Genomic DNA, 18,605 nt, shown 5'->3' on the forward strand with positions numbered 1-18,605 from the left:
CCACACACACACTCCACACACACACACTCCACACACACACCCACACACACACACACACACACACACACACACACACACACATACACACACACACACACACACACACACACACACACACACACACACACACACACACACACACACACACACACACACACACACACCCCACACACACACACCCCACACACACACCCCACACACACACCCCACACACACACACCCCACACACACACCCCACACACACACACACCCCACACACACACACCCCACACACACACCCCACACACACACACACACACCCCACACACACACACGGCCTTTGACCCAGCAACCTTCCAACCTACCTTCACATAAAGTGCAAAGCATGTTTTGTCCTAATATTGTTGAGGCTATACTACACCCTGCGCACTTTTATTAATGTATCGACCCCCCCCCCTCCTCCACACACACACAGTCGGCCTCACTACGCTGGAGGACAGAAGGGTCAGGGGAGACATGATAACGACATACAAGATACTGCGTGGAATAGATAAGGTGGACAGAGACAGGATGTTCCAAAGATGGGACACAGAATCAAGGGGTCACAATTGGAAGTTGAAGACTCCTATGAGTTAAAGGGATGTTAGGAAGTATTTCTTCAGTCCGTTATCAGGAAGTGGAATAGCTTAGAAAGCGACGTAGTGGAGGGAGGAACCATGTATAATTTTAAGACAGGGTTTGATGAAGCTCGTAGAGCAGGGAGAGAGAGGACCTAGTAGCAAACAGTGAAGAATCGGGGCCAGAAGCTATGAATCGACCCCTGCAAACACAAATAGGTGAGTACGTACACACACACACACACACACACACACACACACACACACACACACACACACACACACACACACACACACACACACACACACACGACACACACACACGACACACACACACGACACACACACAGACACGACACACACACAGTACTCACACATACTACACACACACACACACACACACACACACACACACACACACACACACACACACACACACACACACACAGGGAGGCAACAACGAGTCATGGTACGTGACGAGGTGTCAGAGTGGGCGCTTGTGACAAGCGGGGTTCCACAGGGGTCAGTCCTAGGACCTGTGCTGTTCTTGGTATATGTGAACGACATAACGGAAGGGATAGACTCAGAAGTGTCCTTGTTTGCAGATGATGTGAAGTTAATGAGAAGAATCAAATCGGATGAGGATCAGGCAGGACTACAAAGAGACCTGGACAGGCTGCAAGCCTGGTCCAGCAACTGGCTCCTTGAGTTTAACCCTGCCAAATGCAAAGTCATGAAGATTGGGGAAGGGCAAAGAAGACCGCAGACACAATATAGTTTAGATGGCCAAAGACTGCAAACCTCACTCAAGGAAAAAGATCTGGGGGTGAGTATAACACCGAGCATATCTCCTGAGGCGCACATAAATCAGATAACTGCTGCAGCATACGGGCGCCTGGCAAACCTACGGATAGCGTTCCGATACCTCAGTAAGGAGTCGTTCAAGACCCTGTATACCATTTACGTCAGGCCCATACTGGAGTATGCAGCACCAGTTTGGAATCCACACCTAGTCAAGCACGTCAAGAAATTAGAGAAAGTGCAAAGGTTTGCAACAAGACTAGTCCCAGAGCTACGGGGATTGTCCTACGAAGAAAGGTTGAGGGAAATCGGCCTGACGACACTGGAGGCCAGGAGGGTCAGGGGAGACATGATAACGACATATAAAATACTGCGCGGAATAGACAAGGTGGACAAAGACAGGATGTTCCAGAGATGGGACACAGACACAAGAGGTCACAATTGGAAGTTGAAGACTCAGATGAATCGAAGGGATGTTAGGAAGTATTTCTTCAGTCATAGAGTAGTCAAGTCATGGAATAGTCTAGAAAGTGAAGTAGTGGAGGCGGGAACCATACATAGTTTTAAGGCGAGGTATGATAAAGCTCATGTAGCAGGGAGAGAGAGGACCTAGTAGCAATCAGTGAAGAGGCGGGGCCAGGAGCTATGACTCGACCCCTGCAACCACAAATAGGTGAGTACAAATAGGTGAGTACACACACACACACACACACACACACACACACACACACACACAGACACACACACACACAGACACACACACACACAGACACACACACAGACACACACACACGACACACACACACGACACACACACACACACGACACACAGACACGACACACACACAGACACGACACACACACAGACACGACACACACACAGACACGACACACACACAGACACGACACACACAGACACGACACACACACACAGACACGACACACACACAGACACGACACACACACAGACACGACACAGACACGACACAGACACGACACAGACACGACACACACACACACACACACACACACACACACACACACACACACACACACACACACACACACACACACACACACACACACACACAGTACTCACACAAACTACACACACACACACAACACACACACACACACACACACACACACACACACACACACACACACACACACACACACATACACACACGCACACACACTAGCATATACAGCAGGCCTAGTGTCTAATCGACATGTGCCTAGGACAAAATGGTAACACACACACACACACACACACACACACACACACACACACACACACACACACACACACACACACACACACACACGACACACACACGACACACACACACACACGACACACACACGACACACACACGACACACACACGACACACACACGACATACACGCGACACACACACACGGCACACACACAGGGCACACACACACGACACACGACACACACACACGACACACACACACGACACACACACACGACACACACACGACACACACACACGACACACACACACGACACACACACACGACACACACACACGACACACACGACACACACACACGACACACACACACGACACACACGACACACACACACGACACACACACACGACACACACACACTCATATACAACAGGCCTAGTGTCGAATCGACATGTGCCTAGGACAAAATGGTAACTAACACACACACAAAACTTACTTGTATATATTTGTACTATGTTATTAAATGCTAACAATGTACTAGACGGTACTTAAAACCATAAAGATGTGACATGAGCCTTCAGCTCAATACTACTGTACACGAGAGAAGTGTAGCAACTTGTATCCTATATTATCTTCAATTGATTACTTTAATTTACTTTGATAATATATGCCTAGACAACTTTGTTATTAATAAACTTATTAAATTTTACTTTCTTTAGTTAGTAGCCTACCAGTTGTAATCCTGAAGCACTATTGAATCTTACTAAATTCTAATGGATAATTGGACCAGGATACTGACTACTTGTTACAAAAACCCAGTAACAGGCTGGATGCTGTATTCACTGGAGATCTCTATCATTACTAGATACCGCGTTTTTTGTAACATCCATATAGTGTATATCCTCTCCTCGTATTCTTCCTTTAAGGTCGGTCACACCCAACAAGTCCTGGCAAAATTCTTTTTTCTCTTCATCATAATATCGCACAAACACTACAAGTTGAGCATTATCGGTACTCTGTTGACTCATCTAAAGCCAGTGAAATACAAGGTGCTTTTTTCAGTCCTAGATCAAGTTGCCATTAGCTCTGTTAAGCTCGTTGATGTGGAATCTGATAATGGAATCTACTTTGTTTTGTCTTTTATCTTTTTTCTGTTTATCCTCAATGTATCGGCAGTTTCCAGCATTCATTCTTTAACAATTTCTGCATCAGTGAAGGGGTTCTTGTGTTTTCCCAAGATCCAAGCTATTCTTCGTGAACATTCCACTGCTTTCTCCTGGGCTGTCGTGGTATTGACAAGAACTACGGTTGACCTCTCATACTGCGATTTTAGTCGTTTTGTTTGTTTTCTTTCTTCAGTTCCTGGCTGATGTATCTTTTCAAATCCACTGTTTAGTTTCATAATGGCGTTTCATATTACTGCTCTTCACTAAAGCAATTGTTTCACTACATACGAGGCAAAGGGGCTTAGAACTATTTGTGGGAAGAATGAAAGCGTACTGCGGTATCCATTCTTCCTTGAAGGAACAGTTTTCATCATCAAACTTTCTTTTTGAACATGCAATGTCTCCGTTAAAAAGATATGACCAGTAAAACAAATAATTTGATATGGAAGTAAATATATGGAGCATTAAAAAACCCAAAAATTAGAAGTCATATTTAGATTGTAAAATAATAGGATAATAAATATGAAAATATCAGTCAGTTTACTTTAAACACAAGCTTGGTGAAGCAGTTGTCCTCTGTGTTATAAAATGTATTTAATACTAAAATTTATATGTATTTATTAAAATAAAACATGTTTTATATCTACTCCATATAAATTAGGAACAACCAGAATAAAATTTTTTAACCAATTTGATTAAACACTGATGTGAAGAATTTGATCAAAACGCAATTCAATACTAAATACGTCACCAACGTACGCATTTATAAAAGAAGTGGGCACAGCAAATTAAAATCAAACTTGCTAAAAAGAAAATGAGGAAACCCGAAATCATACCATGCACAACCTTTCTCGAAATTCCAAGTTGCACCAGGGTCGCCAGACTTACCAGCATATGCGGCCAAACTCTTCAAAAATGTCAATTTCATTGCACAAATGATTATTACCAGTTTGAATTATCACTGAATGGAAGAAGATATAATTTTTTTAGCTATGCTAGAATACTGTATTCCATTCAGATAGAATAATGTATTAATCCCGCTCTTGTGTACCACCTGATACTGAACTTAACACCTGTTAGTTAACTAAGCTTCCTCCTGAAGGCCGCGGTCCAACTACAACACTCAGAAGGTCTGGATTCCGACTGCAGGCCGCCAATTGAGTAGCCTTAGCCCCTCAAGGAAGGTTCCTTGATGTTGGTGAGGGGCTCTTGATTTAGGGAATTGGATCTGTGCTCCAGTTCCCCGAATTAAGCCTGAATGCCTTCCACATCCCCCCCCCCCAGGCGCTGTATAATCCTCTGGGTTTAGCGCTTCCCCTTGAATATAATAATGAGTAACCTTGGCCTATGGGTTTAGAGTTGGTCTCATAAATATAATAATTATTAATGACCTTTAAGGATTTTATTCCCCATAAATATAATAAAATTGAGCGTTCATGAGACATGTTGCTGAATTAAGGACAACGAAAGGAAGAATGGAATCCCAGAATCTCAAATCTTGTGAACCACAATCAACCAATAGTGTGGACACTTGGTGTGTCTAGTGGTAAACAAATCATACCACGGGCGGGATTTAAACCCGCGGTCAGAGAGTCTCAAGTTGTGTCTAGTGGTAGCTACTGATGGAGCTAAGTTGGTACTACATGCTCTGGCTACCTTGACAATGAAGAAACATTGTCTACAAGGAAGTGCAGCCAAGATTAAATGTTATGATCATAACAGTCTAGTGGTATATACGGTTTACAAGATGGATTTCATAAGTGTCGTTGATTATACTGTAAGATTTTGATAAGAGCACTACAGTACATATGAAGAGTGAGGTTCAGATATGACGGCCACCTGTTACAACTGCTACTTGCAGTAAGAACAGTGGTTAGTCGTGGTAGGAAGGTTTCGAGGAGAACCAGAAAATCCCATGGTTTTTATTTCTTAGGATGTTTTTGTTGAATTTATTCTGGGGATTTTGTTTCTCTCTCCAAGATGATATTCTGAGATGCACAGCAGAATACCTGGTTACCTATCCTGCTTGAGAAACTTGGAATTAGTGACTGTCGTTGTTTCTCAACTGTTATAATATGATAAATAAGACGTGTGCAGCACTTGAATATAGTTATTGCCTTAACGTTTCACCTGTACAACAAGCTTCATCAGTCGAAAACAGGCGAGTAAAAAAATCATTTCAGACAACAGTAAAAATGGTTACTGTTATTGTGGTGGTGGTTGTGGCTTGTGGTGGTGGCGGCTTGTGGTGGTGGTTGTGGCTTGTGGCAGTGGTTGTGGCTTGTGGTGGTGGTTGTGGCTTGTGGTGGTTGTAGCTTGTGGTGGTGGCTTGTGGCAGTGGTTGTGGCGGTTGTGGCTTGTGGTTGTAGCTTGTGGCTTGTGGTTGTGGTTGTAGCTTGTGGTGGTGGTTGTGGCTTGTGGTGTCATGTGGGTTTTCGATACGTGGATAGGGTAAGAATACTCACGTAGGCTGGTAGTATGTATAATATAACGGAAAGTATGGGAAAGCGCCAACAGCCGTCCTGCCTCTCTCTGCTCCCTAGCCTGACTGACCCATGAGTGCCTACGGGTGAGGATGTTTGAAATCCTGCTATGGTCAGCAGCAATATGAATACAGTCAATGAATCACACAGACGGTTGGTAGTGAGTCATCTACTGGTACACTGGTAACTGGTTACTAGGAACTGGTACTACTGAGAGTGGTGGTTGTGACTTGTGGTGGTGGTTGTAGCTTGTGGTGGTGGCTTGTAGCGGTGGTTGTGGCTTGTGGTGGTGGTGGTTGTTGACATGTTTGGTTTGTTTTTGTTTGTTCGTCATCATCAGTTCACCTTAGTAGGTGGTGGATGGTCAGCCCCTCAAGTCAAAAGCATAAGTCTATGGTTCTGTTGTAAGATACTCTTACAAATGTATAATCCTACGGGTTTAGCGCTCCCCCTTAATAATCTTACAAGTGTGTTCTAGTAACAGTAAATTATTATTACCTGTCCCATGCCCATGGCCGATTTCAAGGATTGTATTACCCTTGCAGACTGACCTAAGGCTGGACCTCTTTGACTTCTTGATCACCCCAGATGTTGCTGCCTGTGGCCCACAGTCTTATATAACCATGGGGGTTTAGCTGATCATGCACTTGTCTTGAAAACTTGTACATTGTGTTTCTATAAAACCAAAAATGGGTCATGCTTTCTGTAATAGGGATAAGGTGTGAGAGAGTTTCCCTGAGCTAGCTGCTCAGATAACTTATGTTCCAAATAGGGACCTCTTCAAGGGGGGCTCCTTGGCGTGGTGAAGAGGCTCTTGGTCTGAGGAATTAGCCCTGTCGGTCTTCTTCCTCAGACCGAACCTAATTACCCCCCATTCTCCCCTCCCCTATCCCATCCTCCCCATCCTCCCCTTTTTCCATTCCTCCTCCTCCTCCTCACCCCTCCCTTTTGCCCTTCCTCTTTTTAGCCTTCGTGATTTCTCCCACAGGCGTGCTAGTTCCTAGGTGGGGGAAAGGACACCGGGGTCGATCCCATTCCGTTGAGGTTTCTTGGCGGTGGCGTAGTTTGCCGTGGAATCTGGATTGCCTAGGGATGTCCCGATCCCTCTCCGGTATCCCGGAGTAGCTTTGGGTGTCTTTTGGGCGACGGGTGTATCTCTGGAAGCCACCTTTCGGATTCCGGGGGTGGTGGCTGAAGGAGGTATGCTTTGTGGCGGATATCCGGCCGCCCTCTCTTTTGTCCACCGAGGTAGCTCGGCAGATGTGAGGTTGCTATCCCGGATTGCTGGTTTACTGGCATGAAGGGTAGGGTATGGCACGGGTTCCATGCTGCATCTGCGCTACTAGCGGTGTCGAGTCCTCTTGGGCGCGGAGGGAGATTTCCGGCCCTTTCATTCCTCCTGGGAACTATTCCTCCCCGCTCCCCCCTTTTTTTATTCTTTTTTTTGTTTTTATTTTCTTTTCTTCTTTCTTTTTTTTTCTTAAAAACAAAAAGCAAAGGAGTAACCTAACCATGGCAGCCCTAGTCCATGAAACCACTACCCCCGGGCCCCTTCTTGATACCGCACCCCATTCTGACCCTGCCTTGTGTTTAGACCACTCTTCGGACACTCCTGATGCCCCTGTACCTCTTGCTGGTGCTGTTTCCTCACCCGCTTCAGGTACCGGGGCTTCGACTGACTCCTTCGATTTGTCTGAACTCCGCTCTCCTTTGACTATGCTTCCGGCTTCTCCCTCTACGGTACGGCAATTTTCGAATCGCCCACCCATTTCATGCCGGACCAACTCCGGTCCTACTCCTGAACGCCAACGTCAATCTCCTGATGATGCTCCGTCGTTACCTTCCCATTCTACTCGGAAACGACCGACACGTCAAGCACTCCCTCTCCACGCTCAGTTTCGGACCACACAATGGACTAAATTCTTTACTTTAAGACCAACTTCTTCTTCTGCCTACCTTTCTGACCATAGTATTGCCAAAGCGCTCCTGCGTCATGTTGGCAGAGATATTTCATTTCACGCTCTCAAGAGCGGTACGCGCATCGTCACTGTCCAGAATGCTACCCAAGCTCATGATCTTTCTCTCCTTTCGAATATTGATACTACTCCTATCACTATTGAAAAACATCTTTCTCTCAATTCTTGTAGTGGTACTGTCATTCTGCCCCATACCATAGTCCAACAGAATTTCCAGTCATGTGGCAATGACATTTTTGAACAGCTGGAACTCCAGGATCTCCCAATCCTCAAAGTAGACACTTATGTCCTTCCTGCCCGGGGGCGGAGACGTTACCCTTGCAATGTGGCTCGTTTAACTTTTGACAGCCGAGAACTCCCGTCCTCTGTATATGTCGCGGGACATCGGTTACAAGTTCGAAAGGTGATACCTACACCGCAACAATGTAGAAATTGCTGGCGTTTTGGTCACCCAGCGAAATATTGCAGATCTATGGCCGAATGCCCAGTCTGTGGTGCCGACAACCATTCTAATACATCTTGCAGTCAACCTCCATCTTGCCTTAATTGTAATGAAGCTCACCCTTCGTACTCCCGCCGTTGCCAGGTCTACTTAAATGAACGTGAAATCCGTTGCCTCAAAGAGGCAGAAGGTCTCCCTTATGCTATGGCAGTTACTCATCTCCGCCTCCAAGGGAGACTACCCCGTGTTTCTTATTCTCGTGTTTCCAAACATCCCCCCACTTCTGGGGTCCCATCTTCTGCAGCCTCCTCTGTTGTTACCCCTCCCATAGCCATTACGGCATCTAATCCTTTTGCTGTCCTTGGCTCTGACGTCCCGACTACAACTCAGTCTGTTCTCACATCTTCGCGTCCTTCCTCACAAGCCCCAGTATCGACAAGACCTCGTACGACACCTAATACCAATCGCCCCTCTACTCAGAAGTCCAAAAAATCCACATTGCTCAAATCTTCTTTGCCCCTTCCTTCCCTTCTTCCACCTCCACACGTTACCTTTCCAGTCTCTGTACCTAGTTCTTCCCCTCTCTCTGGCTCTATTACAAGTGTGGAGATTCACCCTCCTCCTCGTACTATGCCTTCCACCCCCGTCCCCTCCCAAGTTTCTCCCTCTTCTGTCACCTCCCAGGTTTCTACCTCTTCTGTCCCCCCCCACACTTCATCTCCAGTCCCTTACACTTTTCCCTCCCCCTCTACTTTGGTACAGTCCATTACTGTCCCAATCTTTACTCACCCTCCTCCTCCTATCTCCAATATGGTTTCCCATACATCTTTGAATTCAGAAACACTTGAAGCCATTTCAGAATATATTGCAGAGACTAAACCTTCAATGGACACTGATTCACTTCCTGTTCCTTCTCTTCCCTCTCCTCCATCTTCACAACCCCATTCTTCGCAACGCTCCGTTCCTTCGCTACTTGAACATCTTCCAATGCCACCACACGTTGACTTTTCTAACCCCTCTAGTCCGTAGGTGCCTTTACCTACAGATTCCTGATATTTTCTTCATCGCCAATCATGGCCTATTTACAGTGGAATATCCGCGGCCTCAGGGGTAATCGGGGTGAGCTTCAGATGTTGCTTTCCAGGTTTTCCCCTGTTGGTGCTTGCTTACAAGAACCAAAATTACACTCGGCTGTTTTCCAACCTATCTCAGGCTATAATTTATTGTATTCTTCGGATCCTTTCTCAGATGGGACCTTTAATGAAAGTGCCCTTCTTCTACGCAATGATATTCCGTACTGTCAACTATTTGTCCATACCTCGCTGCATTACACTGCAGCCCGTATCCACTTGAATAAGTGGTTTACAATATGTTCTTTATATCTCTCTCCTTCTCGAGCATTTTCTATCCCAGACTTTGCCTTTCTTGTTTCATCCTTACCACCACCACTTCTGTTACTTGGTGATTTTAATGCCCACCATTTCCTCTGGGGGGGGTCTCATTGTGACTCACGTGGCATTCAGTTGGAGGCTTTCCTTGCCTCTCACCCCCTCCATGTTTTAAATACGGGTACTCCCACCCATTTTGATCCTCGTACTCATACTCTCTCTTGCATCGATCTATCAGTCTGCTCTTCCTCCACAGCACTAGACTTCACCTGGTCTGTTCTACCAGACTTACATGACAGCGATCATTTTCCGATCATTCTTACTTCTCCTTCCTATTCACCACCTTCCCGTAGCCCTCGCTGGCAATTTGATCGGGCAAATTGGGATCTTTACTCACACCTCACTGCTTTTAGTGAGGTTCCTTCTTCATCCTCCATTGATGAGCTCCTACACATCTTCTCGACATCAGTTTATACCGCAGCTTCTCATTCTATACCCCACACCTCAGGCAGGCATTCTCAGAAGTGCGTGCCTTGGTGGTCTCCTGCTTGTGCTCGTGCAGTACGTTTGAAACGTGCTGCATGGGGCAGGTACCGGTACAATAGAACCGCTGAGAGACTTGTTGATTTTAAGCAGAAGCGTGCGATCGCTCGCCGTGTCATCCGTGAAGCTAAACGCACTTGTTGGCGAGACTATGTTTCCACCATCACCTCTGCTTCTTCTATGAGTGCAGTCTGGAAAAAAGTGAGGAAATTGAGTGGTAAATACTCTCCTGACCCGGCTCCTGTTCTACGGGTCACTGGTGTTGATATAGCAAACCCTCTCGACGTTGCCATTGAACTTGGCACACATCTGGTCCGTATTTCCCGAGGGCTCCATCTATGCCCCTCGTTTCTTTCCTCAAAGTCTGCCAGAGAGTTAGTACCCTTGGACTTTTCTTCTCTCGGAGAAGAACAGTATAATGTGCCTTTTACACTTCAAGAACTGGAGGCAACGCTCTCAGCTTGCCGATCATCGGCAGCTGGGCCTGATGATATTCATATTCGTATGTTACAACATTTACATCGGTCAGCCCTTGTAGTCCTCTTACACCTCTTCAATCTTATTTGGGCACAAGGAGTTCTTCCCCAGCTGTGGAAATCTGCCATTGTTCTCCCTTTCCGCAAACCGGGTACTACAGGACATGATGCCTCCCACTATCGCCCCATCGCTCTTACAAGTGCAGTTTGCAAAGTGATGGAACGCCTCGTAAATCGACGTTTAATGTGGTATTTAGAGACTCACAACAGTCTCTCCGCTAGTCAATATGGCTTTCGTAAGGGTCGTTCTACCATAGACCCCTTACTACGCTTGGATACGTATGTTCGTAATGCCTTTGCGAATAATCACTCAGTTATTGCCATATTTTTTGACCTTGAGAAGGCATATGACACAACTTGGAGGTATAATATTTTGGCCCAGGCCCATTCCTTAGGCCTCCGAGGCAATCTACCATCCTTCCTTAAGAACTTTTTAACTGACAGACATTTCCGTGTTCGAGTCAATAATGTTCTTTCCCCGGACTTCGTCCAAGCTGAAGGTGTCCCTCAGGGATGTGTTCTAAGCACAACACTTTTTCTCCTTGCTATAAATGATTTGGCCTCTGTTCTTCCACCCAATATTTGGTCATCACTCTATGTTGATGACTTCGCTATTGCTTGTGCAGGCGCTGACTGTCACCTTATTGCAGTTTCTCTCCAGCATGCGGTCGACCGTGTTTCCACTTGGGCCACCACACATGGGTTTAAATTTTCAAGTACCAAAACTCACCAAATTACTTTCACTAGACGCTCTGTTATCTCCGATCATCCTTTGTATCTCTATGGCTCCCGTATCCCCGAACGTGATACAGTCAGGTTTCTAGGCCTTCTCTTTGACCGTCGGTTAACCTGGAAACCTCACATTACCTCTCTGAAGGCAACTTGTCACAGCCGGCTAAACCTTCTTAAAACCCTTGCTCATCTTTCCTGGGGAGCTGATCGTCGAACTCTGCTTCGCCTACATTCAGCCCTCGTTTTATCGAAACTCGATTATGGTGACCAGATTTATTCCGCGGCCTCTCCTGCTACTCTCTCTAGCCTTAACTCTATCCATCACCAAGGCTTACGTTTGTGCCTTGGTGCTTTTCGCTCTTGCCCTGTTGAGAGCCTCTATACAGAAGCAAATGTTCCATCCTTGTCTGATCGCCGTGATGCCCATTGCCTTCGTTACTATGTACGCTCTCACGATCTACACAATCCTTCCATTTATAGAATGGTCACCGATATTAGTAGACATTCTTTATTCATTCGCCGCCCCTGTTTGCTCCGTCCCTTTTCTCTTCGCCTACTTTCACTCTTGTCTTCCCTTCAGTTACCACCTTTATATGTTCATGTAGCATCTCACTTTTCCCTACCCCCCTGGGAAGTTCCAGCTGTTCGGGTCTGTTCTTTCTCACTCCCTTGCTCGAAAGCTCAACTGCCTACGGTGGCTTCCCGCTCTCTTTTTCTTGATCACTTCCACTCTCATTCTCATGCCACCGCTGTGTACACAGATGGCTCTAAGTCTTCAGACGGCGTCGGATTCGCAGCAGTGTTTCCGGACAGCGTCGTACGAGGGCATTTACTATCTTCAGCTAGCATTTTTACTGCTGAACTGTATGCCATTCTTGCAGCACTTATTCGTATCGCATCTATGCCTGTGTCATCATTTGTAGTAGTCTCAGACTCCCTTAGTGCTCTACAGGCTATACGAAAATTTGATACATCTCATCCCCTAGTTCTCCGTATCCAACTTTGGCTACGCCGTATCTCTACCAAACATAAAGATATTGTTTTTTGTTGGGTCCCTGGTCATGTCGACGTACAGGGCAATGAACAGGCAGACACTGCTGCGCGGTCAGCAGTATATGACCTACCAATTTCCTATCGAGGTGTTCCATTTCTAGACTATTTTGCTGCAATAGCTACCCACCTTCGCACCCGTTGGCAACAACGTTGGTCAACTCTGCTCGGTAACAAACTTCATTCTATTAAACCGAGCATAGGTTACTGGCCGTCTTCTTGTCATCAGTGCCGAGGTTGGGAGACCACTCTCTCCCGCCTTCGCATTGGCCACACTCGTCTTACTCATGGGTATCTCATGGAGAGGCACCCTGTTCCTCTCTGTGAGCAGTGTCAAGTTCCAGTATCGATTAGCCACATTCTGTTAGACTGCCCTCTCTATCAACGAGCACGCAGAATTTACCTCCAACGTCGTCTTCGTTCTCCTACTCTCTCTTTACCTTCCCTTCTTGCTGATGGACCCTCCTTTAATCCTGACTCTCTCATTGACTTCTTGACAACGACTGATTTACTCCACAAACTCTGATGATACTTTTCACACTCCCCTCAGCCCTTTCTGGTTCAGTCTCTTGCTGCCCTTTACCCTTTCACCATCCACTGCCCCGCTGTTATCCGTAACCTGTTGCTCATCCATCTCCCTTTTGCCACCTGATGCCCTCGCTTCCTTCCTGCCCTGCAGCGCTGTATAGTCCTTGTGGCTTAGCGCTTCTTTTTGATTATAATAATAATAATAATCCAAATAGGGAAATCAGATCCAACAAAAATTATCCTAAATGGGTTAATGGATAAATGGATAAAAAATATCGCTGTCAAAAGAGGGGCATATACATAGGCGAATCAAAAGAGGAGAGTAACAGTTAAGAAAATATATTCAGTTAGTGATAAAAAAAAGAATAAGAAAAGCAAAGAGATTATGAGGTTAAAGTCACGAGGAAATTGAAGACTTACCCAAAAGGATTCTTTCAGGTGTACAAAAGTAACATTAGGGACAGGATAACCCCACTCAAAAGTTACTCAGGCCAGCTCACTGACAATGATAAGGAAATGTGTAGAACTTTTAACACTTGCCTCCTTCTCAGTTTTTACATGGGAAGATACTAGCGATATTCCAGAAAAAAAAAACTTATATAGAACAGGATGATGATAAACTATGCGCGATTAGGGCCACAAGTGACATGGTCCTTAGACAAATAGATAAATTAAAACCTAACAAACTCCCAGGCCCTGATGAACTGTACACAAGGGTTCTAAAGGAATGTTAAGAGCAGCTTAGCAAACCTTTGGCTAATCTCATCATATCACTACAAACTGACATAGTGCCAGATAAGTGGAAAATGGCAAGTGTAATATCTATTTTCAAACCAGTTGACAGGTCCTTAGCTTCATACTATAGACCAGTTAGCCTAAGCTTCATGGTGGGAAAATTTATGGAATCGATAATTGCCGAGGCAATTCGTAGCCATCATGGAAGGCATAAATTGATTAATGAATCTCAGCATGGTTTTACGAAAGTGCATTCATACCTTACAAATTATTATTAACTTTTTTCACTAAGGTACGTGTATTTGGGGAGGTAGATCATGATAATGAATATGATAGTATATATGGACTTAGTAAGGCTTCATTAAGGCACATGGAACAGGAGAAATATTTTCCTGGCTAGAGGTGTGATTGACAGGTAGGCAGCAGGGAGTTTGCATAAATGGGGAGAAATCAGAGTGGGGAAGTGTCACGAGCGGTGTTCTACAGGGATCAGTGTTGGACCCCTTGTTGCTCACAATCTACATAAGCGACATAGATGAGGGAATAAACAGTGACATAAGCAAGTTTGCTGATGACACCAAAATAGGCTGTCAAATTCATTCTGACGAGGACATTAGAGCACTCCAGGAAGATTTGAATAGACTGATGCAGTTGTCAGAGAAGTGGCAGATGCAGCTTAATATAGACAAATGCTAAGTTCTAAGCATTAGACAGGAAAATAACCATGCCACATATAAATTAAATAATGATTGCAAAAAGGATTTGGGAGTTCTGGTTAGCAGTAATCTAAAACCAAGTCAGCAGTGCATAAGTATTTGCAATAAAGCAAACAAGAATCCTTGGTTTCATATTCAGAAGCATAAATAATAGGAGTCCTCTGGTTGTTCTTCAACTCTATATATCTTTGGTTAGGCCTCATTTGGATTATGCTGCACAGCTTTGGTCACTGCATTACAGAAGGGATATAAATGCACTGGAAAACATACAAAGGAGAATGACAAAGTTGATCCCATGTATCAGAAAACTTTCCTATGAGAATAGACTAAGGGTCCTGAATCTGCACTCTTTAGAAAGGCATAGAATTAAGGAGGATATGATTGAGGTGTATAAATGGAAAGCAGGGATAAACAAAAGGAATGTAAATTGCATGCTAAATATATCTAGCCAAGACAGGACTCAAAACAATGGTTTTAAGTTGGAAAAATTCAAGATTCAGGAAGGATGTAGGAAAGCACTGGTTTGGTAACAGAGTTGTGGATGAGTAGAACAAACTCCCGAGTGGCTTCATAGAGGCTAAAACGTTGTGTAGTTTTAAAAATAAGTAAAAGGTGTTGTCATTCTCCTTTGTATGTTTTCCAGTGCATTTATATCCATTCTGAAATACAGTAACCAAAACTGTGCAGCATAATCAGTGGGTGTGAGTTGGACCTGACTAGCTTGTGATAAAAGGTCTGATGCCATGTTCCTTCCTAAAGTGGATGTGACCTGACCTGACTAGGTTGGGTCATTGGCTTAAGTTGGTAGGAGACTTGGACCTGCCTTACATGGGCCAGTAGGCCTGCTGCAGTGTTCTTTCTTTCTGATATTCTTATGCAGCAAAAATGGAGACTGTTTTTTAAAGTAACAAGGGCCGGGAGAGTACATACCAGTGTATTGATGACACGCTTATTCAGTTCAATTCAATTCAAGTTTATTCTCTATAATGGTTACAATGTGGGGTTTACAGGTTTTGGGTATTGTGTGGTTTACATGTTATAAAATACTAATTACAGAGGGGGCCACTAGGACACCTAGCATGACTAGGCATTTCGAGCAGACTTAGATTAATTCTTAGATTAACCTTACAGATTATGGTATTAAGGCTTAAGTGACTACATCATAATTTGTGAGTTTAGCAATGTGAATGCTTTTGTTTTGGCACAATACAAGGTGTCTATATTGGAGTATCATAGGCAAACTTTTGACTATTATTTTAATATTTTAAGATTAAGATTAGTATTTCTGGGTTTATAGTCAGTGGGTGAGTGAACCACCAGGTGGTTATCATGTTAGTTGGGGTGGATCAGGTAGATAAGATGTTTTCTAACTGTAGTTTTGAAAGTGATGAATGTGTCTGCAGTTCTGGAGTTTTCAGGTAGGGTGTTCCAGATTTTAGGTCCTTTGAAATACATTGAATTTTTGTAAAGGTTTAGTCGAACACGGGGAATGTCATAGAGATGTTTGTGTCTGGTGTTATGCCTGTGGATTCTGTCACAACTATCAAGAAAGCGTTTTAGGTCAAGGTTAATATTGGAATTTAAGGTCCTGTAGATATAGATTGCACAGTAGTAAGTGTGGATGTTCTGAACAGGGAGTAAGTTTAGATCTATGAAGAGTGGGGGGGGGTTGCCAGGGATGGGATTTAGTGATTATTCTTACTGGGCTTTTTGTTGGGTTATTATTGGCTTCAGGTGTGTTGCTGCAGTTGAACCCCAAGCACAGATAGCATAGGTGAGGTATGGATATATAAGTGAATGGTAATGTGTGAGAAGGTCAGTTTGCAGTACGTAGTATCGTATTTTGGAGAGGATCCCCACCGTTTTGGATACTACTTTTGTTATGTGTTGGATATGGGTGCTGAAATTTAGGTTGTTGTCTAGGTATAAGCCAAGGAATTTGCCCTCATTATGTCTGGCAATTAGAGTGTTGTCGATCCTAATGTTAAGTTGCGCAACACCTGCTCTGCTACCAAACATAATATAGTAGGTTTTGCCAGTGTTAAGTGTAAGTTTATTGGCTGTCATCCAAGTCGATATTTTGAGCAGCTCCTCGTTAATGGTGTTGAGGGTGGCAAGATTAGGGTGGGAGATGACGTAAGTCGTGTCGTCAGCAAAGAGAAATGGGTTTCAGGTGTTGGGATGTTTGGAAGATCATTGATGTAAATGAGGAAGAGCAGGGGTCCAAGGACACTTCCCTGCGGAACTCCAGTATCAAGTGGCCGTATTGATGAGGCTGTGTCTTTAATGGTGACATACTGATACCTATTAGAAAGGTAGGATTTAAAATATGCAAGCGCATGGCCTCTTATACCACAGTGGTCAAGTTTGTGGAGTAGGATGCCGTGGTCTACTGTGTTAAACGCTTTTCTTAGGTCAATAAAAATTCCTAGTGGATATTCCTTATTTTCCAATGCTATGTAAAGCAGGTCTAGCATTTTTATAATTGCATCATTAGTGCTTTTATTTTTCCCGAATCCAAATTGGCAGGGGTTGATTATTATTATTATTATAATCAAGGGGGAAGTGCTAAACCCGGAGGATTATACAGCGCCTGGGGGGGGGGATGTGGAAGGCATTCAGGCTTAATTCGGGGAACTGGGGCACATCCAATTCCCTAAATCAAGAGCCCCTCACCAACATCAAGGAACCTTCCTTGAGGGGGGCAGGGGTTGAGTATGTTTTGTGGTTATAAATGAATATAGTCTCCTGTGCACGACCCCTCAAGGAAGGCTCCTTGACGCTGGTGAGGGGCTCTTGATCTAGGGAATTGGATCTGTGCTCCAGTTCCCTGAATTAAGCCTGAATGCCTTCCATCCCCCCATAGGCGCTGTATAATCCTACGGGTTTAGTGCTTCCCCCTTGATTATAATAATAATAATCCTGTGCACGAGTTTCTCGAAGATTTTGGATAGCAATGGTAAGTTTGATATTGGCCTATAGTTGTTTACGTCTGTAGGGTCACCACCTTTATGTATTGGTGTAACCCTTGCTGTCTTGAGTAGTGTCGGGAAAGTGCTAGTTTCTAGTGACTTGTTAAAAAGTAATGTAATAGCATGCGAAAGGACATGGGCCGCTCGCTTGTGCAATAATGGTGGGACATGAGACAGATTCCCCGAGTTACTTTTAAGTGGCTTTATGATCATGGTGACTTCCGTGGGCTCAGTTGGTATAAGATAGAAGGAATTTGGGAAATTCCCATCTAGGTAGTCCCCGGCACGGGCATTAGTACGTGGAATTTTACTGGCGAGATTAGATCCTATGTTTGAGAAGTCGTTTATCTTGTTAGCTGTATCAGTGGGATGCAATGGTGTTTCATGAGGTTTAGTTAGAACAATATTCTTGTTTTTTTTTTCAGTTTGTGGGTCCCCAGAATCTGGGAAAGTGTTTTCCAGGTCTTTTTTTTATATCTCCTCTTGTGTCAGTGAATCTGCTGGAGTAGTACAGTTGTTTGGCTTTCTTTATTAATTTGGTGAGAACTGTTGAATATTGTTTAAGAATATCTTTGTGTATTAAGCCCTGTCTATATTGCTTTTCATATTGGTGTTTCTTATCAATGGGTTTTAGAATTCTTCTGGTTAGCCATGGACAACCAAGCCGTTTATTCGTGGTTTCGTTTTTATAGTACAATGTTTGTTGTATAGTCTAAGCA

At 44.4% G+C, this 18,605-nt stretch overlaps 1 protein-coding gene across 5 annotated transcripts in view; it reads left to right on the forward strand.

Annotated features, from left to right (window-relative positions):
- The window catches only part of LOC128692714 (glycerophosphocholine phosphodiesterase GPCPD1), a 237,459-nt gene that overhangs the window by 46,594 nt on the left and 172,260 nt on the right, over positions 1-18,605 (forward strand). The gene's annotated exons all lie outside the window — the stretch shown is intronic.

This window comes from Cherax quadricarinatus, chromosome 30 (genome assembly GCF_038502225.1).
Source record: "Cherax quadricarinatus isolate ZL_2023a chromosome 30, ASM3850222v1, whole genome shotgun sequence".
NCBI classification, from domain to species: Eukaryota; Metazoa; Arthropoda; class Malacostraca; order Decapoda; family Parastacidae; genus Cherax; species Cherax quadricarinatus.